The sequence below is a fragment of the Hypanus sabinus genome, chromosome 11 (genome assembly GCF_030144855.1).
Source record: "Hypanus sabinus isolate sHypSab1 chromosome 11, sHypSab1.hap1, whole genome shotgun sequence".
Classification (NCBI taxonomy): Eukaryota; Metazoa; Chordata; class Chondrichthyes; order Myliobatiformes; family Dasyatidae; genus Hypanus; species Hypanus sabinus.
In genome coordinates, this window is record NC_082716.1 from 91,898,526 (window position 1) to 91,912,588 (window position 14,063).

Genomic DNA, 14,063 nt, shown 5'->3' on the forward strand with positions numbered 1-14,063 from the left:
CCACTGGGTGAAAGACAGCTTTTACCCCACTCTGATAAGACTCTTGAACAGACCTCTTGTATGAGAAAGATGGACTATTGACCACATGATCTAATTCATCATGGCATTTGCACACTATTGTGTACCTGCACTGCGCTTTCTTTTTAAATGGAAAACTACATTTTGCCTTCTGTTATTACTTTCCCCTTTGTACATTCTTTGGTGTACATGTTTTGAAATAATCTGCCAGGATGGCATTCAAATTAATTTGTTTTGCAGATTTTGACCTTGGTACATGTGGCAATCAATTACCACTTTGCCCCTGAGCCCTCCACGTTATTTGTGCTACAACTGCTTTCACAGAACCATCATCCATGAAGAAAGAAGTGACTTTACTATTTTCAAAAATTTGCCTAATAGTTGACAATTCTAAGTAAATTAATCTTTTAAACTGTGAACTGTTAATAATATCAGTTGCTATTAATATGCTTAAACCATTTTAAAACTCTGTGGTAATTAAGTAGATTTAGAATCACTTAGTAGTATGAGTAGTCAATGGGTCTTCAGGGCATTACACAGACTGACCCTAAACAACCACCACCTGAACTTGTTTGTCTTCTTCTCTGTATTATGGGATGTCTACCAAAATCTAACCTCCAGATTGATCAGTCCCATTGAGCTGTAAAAGGAATGTACAGCCTGAGAAACACATGGTGTGAAGGTGAGGGAAGTTACACACAGTAAGGCCTGATATATTGGTCTACTTTAGTGAAGAAGTATAATGATGTAGTTGAATTGAAAAGCAAAGCATTCTGTTACTTACAGGCTGGAGTCAGTTTCTGTAATGACAAAATATCATCTCTGACATCAATTATAGCAAGCAATTCGAGAACAGCAAATTACACAGACCATCAACAAAATATAGGAGACGATCATTTTTCCAGCAGAATGTCCTTGCTGACATAATAGCAGTTTATCTTTAACATCTACCAAACCGGTTTGCTACATTCTCAGTTTGACATCCTGCTAGATGTGCAGCTCCAACACTACAGCACTCCCTCAGCAAAAGGATATCAAGGTATGGGCTTAGGTATCTGGAGTTAGTCATGAAGCTTTAAGGTCAAAATAACTGTTATATTTTGTAACTCCAAAACATAAAACTAACCAAAAGAAAAATAAGGGAGCCCAAGAGATGCTTTTTCACTTTTAAGTGAGGCGCATGCATTTGACATGTTTGCATAACGACATATGCCATTCACATACTTTTACATATAATCAGTAATGAATTATTTAGATGTAAAAAGAATGCTTAATCAATATATTTACAATATTACTCAAACGTTACTAAAATATTAAATATACTACACTCTACCTTGCTTATCTGTAGACTCCAAGTCAATATAGAATACATTTTGCTGCTGAGATACATCCTCGAATGAACTGGGGCACATCATCAGTGTTGTAACCTGGAGTCATTGGGTGTTTCAAGTCTTTCTGTATCAAACACCCTTGCCCAGTTGACCCAGCCAAGGCTGATCAGGCCTTGCCTTGCGTTGCAGCAGTATTGGTGCATAGCCATCTGGAGACTCACTCAGCAGTCCCTGTGATGGTCCTGGTGGCTTTGTTTCTATACAGCCCTCATAATGCCAAGGAGAGAGTAGACTCTGCAGAGTGAGCAACCAGCAAAACCTGTACACTTCACCTCTATAGACGCGCATCATGCCCTCCATCTCTTTCTCTGGCACTGCTCTACCAGCTCCTGGTATTTAGCTTTCTTATGTTCGAACACCTCCTCAATCCAATCTTCACAAGGCACTCTCAGTTCTACCATGACCACTTGTTTTGAAGTTTCTAACTGTATGAGCATCTATGAGCATCTATGTATATAAAAGAGGGGGTGGTGTCCCTCTGCCTTGCAGGTGAGATGTGGCTGTGAAAAGATCTCTGGTTCTGAGGTATCCTCTGTGGTGGTTGGAGGAGTCAATTCTGGGATTGCAGGAAGTGGTTCTGACAGCTCTGGACACCTTTCTTCTCTAACAATTTCTGCTCTCCTCAACTGATCGTTGTGTCTTCTCCCAACGACATCAGCTGCAATCTCCACTGCGTAGGACAGGGGTCCAGTTTTGTCCTTAATCTTTCCAAATATCTAGATTTGATCGCTTCTGTAGTCCCTCGCCAGTCCTGTTTGTCCAGGAGTGAAGCACTGAACCCCCTCGTTTGAGGAGACTTCTAATTGCTTCAGCTGTTTGTCCTGCATGCTCCTTTTGAGCTTGGGTTTGAGGCGATCCAGATGTGAATGCAAGGGACAGCATAACTGGTGATGTGTTGGTTGTGGAGTGTGTTGCATTATGAAGGCAAGCTTCTGATACAGTGTCATTGTACTGTGCTCTGCTGATACTGCTTGCAGTGCAATCTTTTGACTCTGAATGAGATTTTGGAGATGTTCTTTGTCATCCTTACCGTTAACAATAATGCTATCCAGGTAAGAAACTTTGAGTACTTGGATGGCCTCGTAGCACCTGGTCCATAGCTTTCTGCCAGAGTGCAGGTGCAGAGGCTGCTCCAAAAATAAGCCTATTATAGTGATAAAGCCCTTTTGGGCATTTATGGTGAGAAGCTCTTTGGACCCTTCTTCCATCTCCACCTATAGGTAGGCCTCAGCTAAGTCAACTTTGCTGAAGTGTTTTCCTCCAGAAAGGTTTACAAAGATATCCACTATCCTGGGCAAAAGATATTGATCCCCTTTCAGTACTGAGTTGGTGGTGACCTTAAACTCCTCACAGATCCTGACAGATCCATCTTTCTTGGCTGCTAGGGTCACTGGCATTGCCAATGGGCTCCACTCAAACTTGGAAAGAATTCCTTCAGCCTCCATGCAGTCTAGCTCACTGCCTACTTTATTATGGATGGTATAAGGAACATTGATGTAGCATTTTCATTTAACATTATTTTATCCTTGACATGCTTGAGTTTTCCAATGCCACTTTTGAACACTGCTGTGGCATCATCAAATACTTAATTTGTTTTCAGTTGACTCTTGCAGAGGGTGTGGCAAGCAGATTGTGGATGGATCTCTAATCAAGTTGTAGTTGTCTCAGCCAGTCATGACACAACAAAGGTCATGATTTTTACCACATGCAAAGCCCAATGTGGCTTCTTGTTGTATTTCACTGTCACAAATGTCATTTTCACAGGAGTTATTGTTCAATATCTTCAATATAGCTGTGCTTTAGTTATGAGCTGTTTTTGAATGCTTTCTTATAAGATTCCACAAACTATCATCATCAAGCCCATCACTGAGCAGACAATGCTCAGCCAATTTCAATTCAGCCATATAAGCTGAAATGGACTCCCCTTTTTTTGATTCTGTTTATGCAATCATCAATGGTTTTGGTTCTAACTGTTCCAGCATTATTTTCACAATATCAGCAAAGCCCATTTTAGCTGGTCTGGGTGGAGCAGTCAAATTTGTAAGCACACTCTATGTTCTTCCACCAATAGCACTCAGCAAAATTGGCACTTATTTCTCATTGGCTATTTCATTTCCTTCATAATACTGCTCAATTAGCTCAGTATACATCAACCAGTTATCTCTTGTGAAATCAAATGCATCTATCTTGCCGAGGTAGCCAGCCATTTTTGTTTTTTTTTAAATCTATGACTATTATGACCATTGTGGTTTGTAACTCCAAAACATAAAACTAATTGAAAGAAAAACAAGGGAGCCCTGAAGATGCATATAAACTTGTTTTTACTTTTAACTGAAGCATGCGCATATGACATGATGGTGTGATGATATACGCCATTCTACTTTTACATATAACCTGCAATGAATTATTTAAATGAACAAAGAATGCTTAATCAAACAATATATTTACAGGATTTCTCAAATATTACTGAAATATTAAATACACAGCATTAACAAATCTAAATGGGGATAAAGGAAAGCAAAACACTTCAGGAGATGGAACTCTACAGATTCCAGGGCTAACACAACATCAAAAGTTTTTGCAATCTTGAATGTTTATTCTGTTCACCATAATAAGATCACCAATGAGGGTATTAGGATTTTCTTCTAAAGGTACTGTTCTAAGCAGTTAGGAAAAAATGGATTTATAGGGGAAGGGCTGAGCTCACTATTTCCGATCAGTCAGCTATAGGTAGGGTGTTACTAAGACGTAAAAGCTTCAGAAAAGATTCACAAGGATGTTAAATGTGTCTGAAGGGCTTGATTTATAAGGATAAATTGGCTAGGCTGGGATTGTTTTCTTGAGAATGAAGGAGACTGAGGGTGACCTTGTAGAGGGTTATACAATAATCAGATCTATAGATAATGTGGATGACATAGATAATGAAGGGTGACGTGCAGACTAGTAGAGGGAAGGAGCACTTTACAACTCCTTTGGTAGAGACGTATCTCTACCCTGCCACCTTATCCCAGGGTAGGAGAGTCAAAAACAAGATACAATAAATTTAAATTAAGAAGGGTAAAATTTGAATAGGAAATAAGAGGTGAATTTCTTAAACAGTAGATGGTTGATATACAGAAGAAGCTGCCAGAGGGCATAGTAAAGGCTCGTACATTGATAAATTTAAAAGATAAATAAATGGACTGGAAAGATTCAGAGTAGGGGTTCCCAACTGGGGTCCATGGGTCCTTTGCTTAATAGTACAGTATTGGTCCATGGCATAAAAAAATCTGGGAACCCTTGATTTAGAGGGCTATTGTTCAAACATAGGCTAATGAGACTGGATCAGCTTGGTTGGCTTAGATAAATTGGGATGAGAGGCCTGTTTCTGTGCTGTGTAGGTCTATGACTCTAGAGCATCACTTCACCTGGAGGGTTCCTTGAATACTATGATTACACCCAACAATCATGGCTGCAGAACGCTGCTAACCTGACTGGTGAAATCCATCAGCATCACACAAAAGACATAAGGGAATCAGTTGTAATAACTAGATTGATTTAAATCCACCACCTTAGCCTGCCAACATGCATACAGAGCATCAAGATGGCATGGCAACTGTCCAGTCAGCATGGCATCCGCAGCACACTACAAATGTACAAACACTCCCACTGACTGAATGATGCAGAGTGTAGCACTGGTAATTGGTCAAAAAATGTAAGATGTAGGAGCAGAATTAGGCCATTTGGCACATTGTCTTATCTGCCATTTCATCATGGCTGATCCAATTTTCCTCAGCCCTAATCTCCCCATATCCCTTTATGCCCTGACCAATCAGCCTCTACCTTAAGTATACATAAGGACTTGACCTCCTTAGCTGCTTGTGGCAAGGAATTCCACAGTTTTACCACTCTCTGGCTAAAGAAATTCCTCTTCAACTCCATCCTAAAAAGATGCCCCTCTATTCTGAGGCTGTGTCTTCTGGTCTTAGACTCTCCCACCACCTTGTCCACTCTATCAAGGCCTTTCACCATTTGATAGGTTTCAAAGAGGTCACCCCTCATTCTTCTGAATTCTAGAGAACACAGGCACAGAGCCATCAAATGCTCTTCATATGACAAGCCATTCAATCCTGGAATCATTTTTGTGAATCTTTTTTGATCCCTCTCTAGTTTCAGCACATCCTTTCAAAGATAAGGGGCCCAAACCTACTCACAATACTCCAATTGAGGCCTCACTAGTGCTTTATAAAGTTTCAACATTACATCCTTGCTTTTATACTCTCGCCCTCTTGAAATGGTTTATTGTTGTCACATGTACTGAGATGCAGTGAAAACCTTTTCTTTTTCATGCCAATTAGACAAATCATTCCATACATAAGTACATTGAGATAATACAAAGGGTTAGGCAGCAGGAGAATACAGAATACAGTGACAGGTAAACAGCAAAGTGCAAGACCCATGATGTTGTAAACTGCAAAAACAAGAGACTGGCTTTATTGAACAAAAGGTGCATTCAAGTGTCTGATTGCAATGGATAGATGTTATCCTTGAGTCTGGAGATGTGTTCTCGAACTTTTTTTTATCTTCTTCTTGTTTGGAGAGTGCAGAAGATGTAGGATGGGTCATTATTAACATCAGCTGCTTTCCCCAGACACTGAGAAATAGTCATAGATAGAATTGTAGAACACTACAGCACAGAAGCAAACCCTTCGGCCCATCTTGTCTGTGCTGAACTATTAACTTGCCTAGTCCCATCAAATTGCACCACTTATTTTCTTGGTAATCATATGCTAGAACTTCAGTCCAACCCAGAAACTCCCTGCTACTTCACCTGGCAACTGGCTGAACTGTTTATTCTGCACTTCCCTCTGGAGGTCTGGATCCAGGAGCTCTATGCAAGATCTCAGATTCCTGCTCATGAACAGCGTTGCAGGTGTTTGATTTGTCATTGCATGAACAAAATTCCGATATACAGAAAGGAAGTTGTCCACCTTGTGCTGTAGAGAAATGTCCTCCTTGTCCATCACTTTAATGGACTACTTGAAGGTTTGGATAAACCTTTCAGCCAACCCATTCATTGCTGGGTGGTGAGGAGCTGACTTGAAATATCTGGTGCTATTTTTCTTCATGAACAGTCAGAATTCTTCTGATGTGTATTGTGGTCCATTGTCACTCACTCATAATTTATTCTGATAAGCCTTTTCTGGTGAAGTTACTAAGCTTACACATAGCCCTCTATTTTGCTAAGCACCGGGTACCTATCCAAAAGTCTCTTAAAAGACCCTATCATATCCGTCTCCACCACCGTTGCCGGCAGCCCATTCCACGCACTCACTACTCTCTGAGTAAAAACTTACCACTGACATCTCCTCTGTACCTACTCCCAAGCACCATAAACCTGTGCCCTCTTGTGGCAACCATTTCAACCCTGGGAAGAAGCCTCTGACTATTCACATGATCAATGCCTCTCATCAATACCTCTATCAGGCCAACTCTCATCCTCCATCACTCCAAGGAGAAAAGGCCGTGTTCACTCAACCTATTCTCATAAGGCATGCTCCCCAATCCAGGCAACATCATTGTAAATTTCCTCTTCACCCTTTCTGTGGCTTCCATATCCTTGCTGTAGCGAGGCGACCAGAACTGAGCACAGTACTCCAAGTGGGGTCTGACCAGGGTTCTATACAGCTGCAACATTACCTCTCAGCTCCTGAACTTAGTCCCATGATTGATGAAAGCCAATACAACATATGCCTTCAGAGTCAACCTGCGCAGCTGCTTTGAGCGTCCTATGAACTCAGACCCCATGATTCCTCTGATCCTCCACACTGCCAAGAGTATTACCATTAATACTATATTCTACCATCATATTTGACCTAACAAAATGAACCACTTCATACTTACCAGGGTTTAACGCCATCTGCCACTTCTCAGCCCACTTTTGCATCCTATCAATGTCCCACTGTAACCTCTGATACCCCTCCACACTATTCACAACACCTCAAACCTTTGTGCCATGAGCAAACTTATTAATTCATCCCTCCACTTCCTCATCTAGGTCATTTATAAAAATCACAAAGAGTAAGGGTCCTAGAACAGATCCCTGAGGCACTCCACTGGTGACAGACCTCCATGCAGAATATGACCTGTCCACAGCCACTCTTTACCTTCTGTGGACAAGCCAGTTCTGTATCCACAAAGCAAGGTCCCCTTGAATCCCAAGGCTCCTTACTTTCTCAATAAGTCTTACATGGGGTCCCTTACTAAATGCCTTGCAGAAATCCATATACACTACATCTACTGCTCTTCCTTCATCAATGTGTTTAGTCACATCCTGAAAAAATTCAATCAGGCTCTAAGGCACAACCTGTCCTTGACAAAGCCATGCTGACTATTCCTAATCATGTTTTCCTCTCCAAATGTTCATAAATCCTGCCTCTCAGGATCTTCTTCATCAACTTACCAACCACAGAGGTAAGACTCACTGGTCTACAATTTCCTGGGCTATATCCCTTTCTAGAATAAAGGAACAACATTCACAACCCTCCAATACTCTGGAACCTCTCCCATCCCCATTGATGATGCAAAGATCATTGCCAGAGGCTCGGCGATCTCCTCCCTCGCCTCCCACAATAGCCATTTCATTCAGTCCCAGCGATTTATCCAACTTGATGCTTTCCAAAAGCTCCAGCACATCCTCTTTCTTAATATCTACATGCTCAAGCTTTTCAATCTGCTGCAAGTCATCACTACAATCACCAAGATCCTTAAAATAGTGAATACTGAAGTAAAGTATTCATTAAGTACCTCTGCTATTTCCTCCAGTTCCATACACGCTTTCCCACTTGATAGGTCCTAATCTTTCACATCTTATCCTCCTGCTCTTCACATACTTGTAGAATGCCTTGGGGTTTTCCTAAATCCTGCCTACCAAGCCTTTCTCATGGGCCCTTCTGGCTCTCCTAATTTCCTTCTTAAGCTTCTTCTTGTTAACCTTATAATCTTCTGGATCTCTAACATTACCTAGCCCTCTGAACCTTTTGTAAGCTTTTCTTTTCTTCTTGACTAGATTTATTACAGCCTTTGGACACCACGGTTTCTGTACCCTACCATAACTTACTTGTCACATTGGAATGTACCTATGCAGAACTCCACACAAACATTCCCTGAACATTTGCCACATTTCTTCTGTACTTTTCCCTGAGAAAATTTGTTTACAATTTAAGCTTCCAATTTCCTTCCTGATAGCCTCATAATTCCTCTTACTCCAATGAAACGCTTTTCTAAATTGTCTGTTCCTATCTCTCTCCAATGCTATTGTAAAGGAGATAGAATTATGATCACTATCTCCAAAATGCTCTCCCACTGTGAGATCTGACACCTGACCAGGTTCATTTCCCAGTACCAAATCTGGAAGTCCATCTCTAAAGTCACAGTACTGAGAAAGTGTGCGCAGTCATGCACTTAGGTAGTAGAAATGAATGTTGAGACTATTTTCTAAATAGGGAGAAAATCCACAAAGCTGAGATGCAAAGGGTCTTAGGAGGAGCAGATGCGATGGGCCAAATGGCCTAATTCTACTATATCTTATAGTCTTATGGTCTATATCACAAAAAACTGAGATCTATAAAAAGCATTTTTGTTTCTTCATCATTCCGAATTTTGATAATTTCTTCTTGCAAGCTCCCATTCTGTTCTTCCTCCTTTACAGCCAATATACTTCTGTGTGAAGAAGCAAACATTCAAAGTCTTAATTGTTATCTTGGCATAACTGGCAAAATATTCTGCTATTTAGTGGATGAGTTTTAATTTTGTTGATATCAGATGTTACAGGAGTTATGCTTGAAAAAGTCACTGGTGAAGATTTTGGTGGCACGTTGTTGATGATGAATTACACAATGGATTGTAAACAGACTTGGAATTTCTTTTTTCATAAATGCCACTAATCCAGCATGGTGACCTGTCATGTGTGGTTCTCCATCTGTTGCACAAAATATCATGTTCTTAATTGAAATACTTTTACCTTCAATATACATTTTGAGGTCATAGATTGATTCTCCACTGATACTTATTTTTAACTTTTTGCAAAAGAGTGTATCTTCATAAACTTACAAACAAGAGAAAATCTGCAGATGCTGAAAATCCAAGCAATGCACACACAATGCTAGAGGAACAGAGCAGACAAGACAGCATCTTTTGAATAAACTACAGCCGACGTTTCAGGCCAAAACCCTTTGAAAGAACTGGAGAAAAAAAGCTAAGGAGTACATTTGAAAGGTGGGGGGAGGGGAGAGAGAAAAATGGCATAAAACACAAGACCATGAGACATAGGAGCAGAATTAGGCCATCTGGCCCAATGAGTCTGCTCCACCATCCTATCATGGCTGATCCTTTTTTGCTCCTCTTCAACCCCGGATCCCGGCCTTCTCCCCATAACCTTTGATGCCATGTCCAATCAAGAACAATCAATCTCTGCCTTAAATACACCCAGCAACTTGGATGTGGCAAAAAATTCCAAAAATTCACCACCCTTTGGCTAAAGAAATTGCACCACTTCTCTGTTTTGAAAGGGTGCCCATCTATCCTAAGGCTGTGCCCTCTTGTCCTAGACTCTCCCATCATGGGAAACATCCTTTTCACATCTATTCTGTCGAGGCCTTTCAACATTTGAAACATTTCAATGATACCTCCTCATCCTTCTGAATTCCAGTGAGTATAGACCCAGAGCCATCAAACACTCCTCATACGATAACCCTTGAACAGACAGACAGACAGACAGACTGACAGACAGACATATTTTATTGATCCAGAGGGAAATTTGGTTTCGTTACAGCTGCACCAAACAAGAATAGTGAAGAAATATAGCAATATAAAACCATAAATAATAAAATAATAATATGTAAATTATTCCAAGTGGAAATAAGTCCAGTACTAGCCTATTGGCTCAGGGTGTCTGACACTCCAAGGTAAAGTTTGATGGCCACAGGTAGGAATGACTTCCTATGACGATCAGTGTTACATCTCAGTGGAATGAGTCTCTGGCTGTACTCCTGTGCCTAACCAGTACATTATGGAGTGGATGGGAGTCATTGTCCAAGATGGCATGCAACTTGGACAGCATCCTGTTTTCAGACACCGCCATCAGAGAGTCCAGTTCCACACCCACAACATCACTGGCCTTACGAATGAGTTTGTTGATTCTGTTGGTGTCTGCTACCCTCAGCCTGCTGCCCCAGCGCACAACAGCAAACATGATAGCACTGGCCACCACAGCCTCGTAGAATATCCTCAGCATCTTCCGGCAGATGTTAAAGGACCTCAGTAGCCTCAGGAAATAGAGTCGGCTCTGCCCCTTCTTGTAGACAGCCTCAGTGTTCTTTGACCAGTCCAGTTTATTGTCCATTCATATCCCCAGGTATTTGTAATTCTCCACTATGTCCACACTGACCCCTTGGATGGAAACAGGGGTCATTGTTGCCTTAGCCAGCTCCTTAGTCTTTTTCACATTAAGCTGCAGATGATTCTGCTCGCACCACGTGACAAAGTTTCCCACCGTAGCCCTGTATTCAGCCTCATCTCCCTTGCTGATTCCTTAATTAATTCCTTGGTTAATTCCTGGAATCATTCCTTTGAATCTTCTCTGAACCGTCTCCAATACCAGCACATCTTTTCTAAGAGGACCAAAACTGTCTACAATATTGAAGGTGAGGCCTCACCAGTGCTTTATAAAGCCTCTGCATCACATCCTTGCTCTTGTATTCCAGACCTCTTGAAATGAATGCTAACATGGCATTTGCCTTCCTCACCTCTGACTCAACCTGCAAGTTAACCTTCAAGTTGCAACTTTACTCCCAAGTCCCTTTGTATCTCAGATTTTTGGATTTTCTCCCCATTTAGCAAATAGTCCACACATTTATTTCTACTACCAGGCATTTTCCAATATTATATTTCATTTGCTACTTTCTTGCCCATTCTTCTAATCTGTCTAAGTTCTTCTGCATCCTACCTGTTTCCTCAACACTACCTGCCCCTCCATAACTCTTCATATCATCTGTAAACTTGGCAACAAAGCCATCTATTCCATCATCTAAATCATTTATACACAGCATAAGAAGTGGTCCCAACACCGACCCCTGCGGAACACCACTAGTCTCTAGCAGCCAACCAGTAAAGGATCCTTTTAATCCCATGGGCTGCCTCCTACCAATCAGTCAATACTCTAACCATGTTAGTAACTTTCCTGAAATACCATGGGCTGTTCACTTGTAAAGCAGCCTTATGTGTGGCACCTTGTCAAAGGCTTACTGAAAGTCCAAATATACAACTTCCACAACAACCCCTTTATCTATCCTACTTGAAATCTCCTCAAAGAATTCCAACAGGTTCATCAGGTTGGACTTTTCCTGAAGGAAACCATGCTGACTTTGTACTATCTTGTCCTGTGTCACCAAGTACTTCAATACCTCATTCTTAGTAATTGACTCTAACATCTTCCCAACCACTGAGGTCAGGCTAACTGGTTTATAATTTCCTTTCTGCTGCCTTCTTCCTTTCTTAAAGAGTGGAGTAACATTTGCAATTATCTAGTCCTCTGGTACCATGCCAGAGTTCAATGATTTTTGAAAGATCATATCTAATGCCACCACAATTTCTAATGCTAACTCTTTCAGAACCCTAGGGATGCAGTTCCTCTGGTCCGGGTGACTTATATACCTTAAGGTGTTTCAGCTTTTTGGCACTTTCTCTCTTATAACAGTAACTGCACCCACTTCTCTTCCTTCAAGCACTACAACATCAGGCATACTGTTAGTGTCTTCCACAGTAAAGACTGATGCAAAATACTCAGTTCATCAGCCATCTCCTTGCCCCCTCCATTATAATTTCTCCTGATTCATTTTCCAGCGGTCCCATATCCACTCTCATTTCTCTTTTATTTTTAACATACTTAAAAAAACTTTTACTATCCACTTTGATATTGTTTGCTAGCTTGCTTTCACATTTCATCTTTTCCCTTCGAATGATTCTTTTAATTGCTCTCTGTAGATTTTTAAAAACTTCCCAATCCTCTTTCTTCCCACTAAGTTTTGCTTTGCTGTACACCATGTCTTTTGCTTTTACAATGGCTTTGATTTCCCTCATCAGCCATGGTTGTACTATTTTACTATTTGAGTATTTCTTCATTATTGGAATACACATGTCCTGTACCTTCCTCATTTTTCCCAGAAACGCATCATTGCTGCTCTGCTGACATCCCTGCCAGCAGCTACTTCCAATTTACTTTGAATATAGAACATAGAACAATAGAGCGCAGTACAGGCCCTTTGGCCCACAATGTTGTGCTGACCCTTAAACACTGCCTCCCATGTGACCCCCCCACCTTAAATTCTTCCATATACCTGTCTGGTATACGGTCAACTCCTTTCTCATATCACTGTTATTTCCCTTATTCCACTGAAATACTGCTACATCAGACTTTACTTTCTTTCTATCAAATTTCAAGTTGAAATGCCAGATGATCAGGTGATAAGTGAAATTTGGAGGGGGGAAGGATGAAGCAGAGAGCTAGGAAATCGATTGGTGAAAGAGGCAGAAGGCCATGAAAGAAAGAATGGGGGGGGGGAGGGAGGAGCACCAGAGGGAGGCAATGGGTGGGCAAGGAGACATGAAAGAGGACTAAAAGGATGGGAAATAGTGAAGGGAAGTTACTGGAAGTTTGAGAAATCACTGTTCATGCCATCAGGTTGGAGGCTACCCAAATGGAATATAAGGTGTCGTTCCTCCATCCTAAATGTGGCCTTATCCTGACAGTGGAGGAGGCCATAGATGGACATACCAGAATGGGAATGGAAAGTGGAATTAAAATGGGAGATCCCACTTGTTCTGGCAGACAGAGCAAAGATGATTGGCGAAGCGGTCTCCCAATTTACGTCCCAATCTCTTCATACGCTTTTCCATTTTTGATAAACTATACATATGCCATAAGAAATACCCCAATGTCTCGCACAGTTAACTCATCCTGTTGTATCCCAAATTCTGCTTTTTGTAGCTCTGTACATAGTTGATACTCAATGCCTTCACTCATTTCATCAATATGATGAGCCATAGAGTTATTACTCAGAGGAATTGATTGTAAAAAACTGATATCCATTTTGTGAACAGTAGTGAGCACTTCTGATACAGCAGGCATTATTAATCTTTCACCATTTGTATGAGATTTTCCCACCTGTTGCTATCATTTTTAAAAAGTTATAAGAAGCAATGAAACCACTATCAAGGTCAGTTTTAGCTTTCTTGGCAAATGACTCGAGTGTGCATGTGTTGCCCTTAAGGCATTTGTTTAGCTTTATTACATTTTTGCTTTAGTAATTCATTTGTAATTATTTTCTAGTTAAAGTTAGGGTTGATGAAAGTAAATTCACCATCTGTGATGTATCACGGCATGCGATGACATCACACCCAGTTTCACAGCATCTTGTGGGAATATACCGGTTTGGAGAAATGGGAAGGAGGGGACTTGTGTGTGCAGGATCAGCACGAGAAAAGTTTCATTCTACGCACTAAGAAACATCATAGAAGCAACACTGTAAGTTCATATGACAATCAATATGTTGGATTAGAATAGAACTAGATAAAATAGGAGAAAACGTACCAGAAGATTTTATATGTAAATGGGAA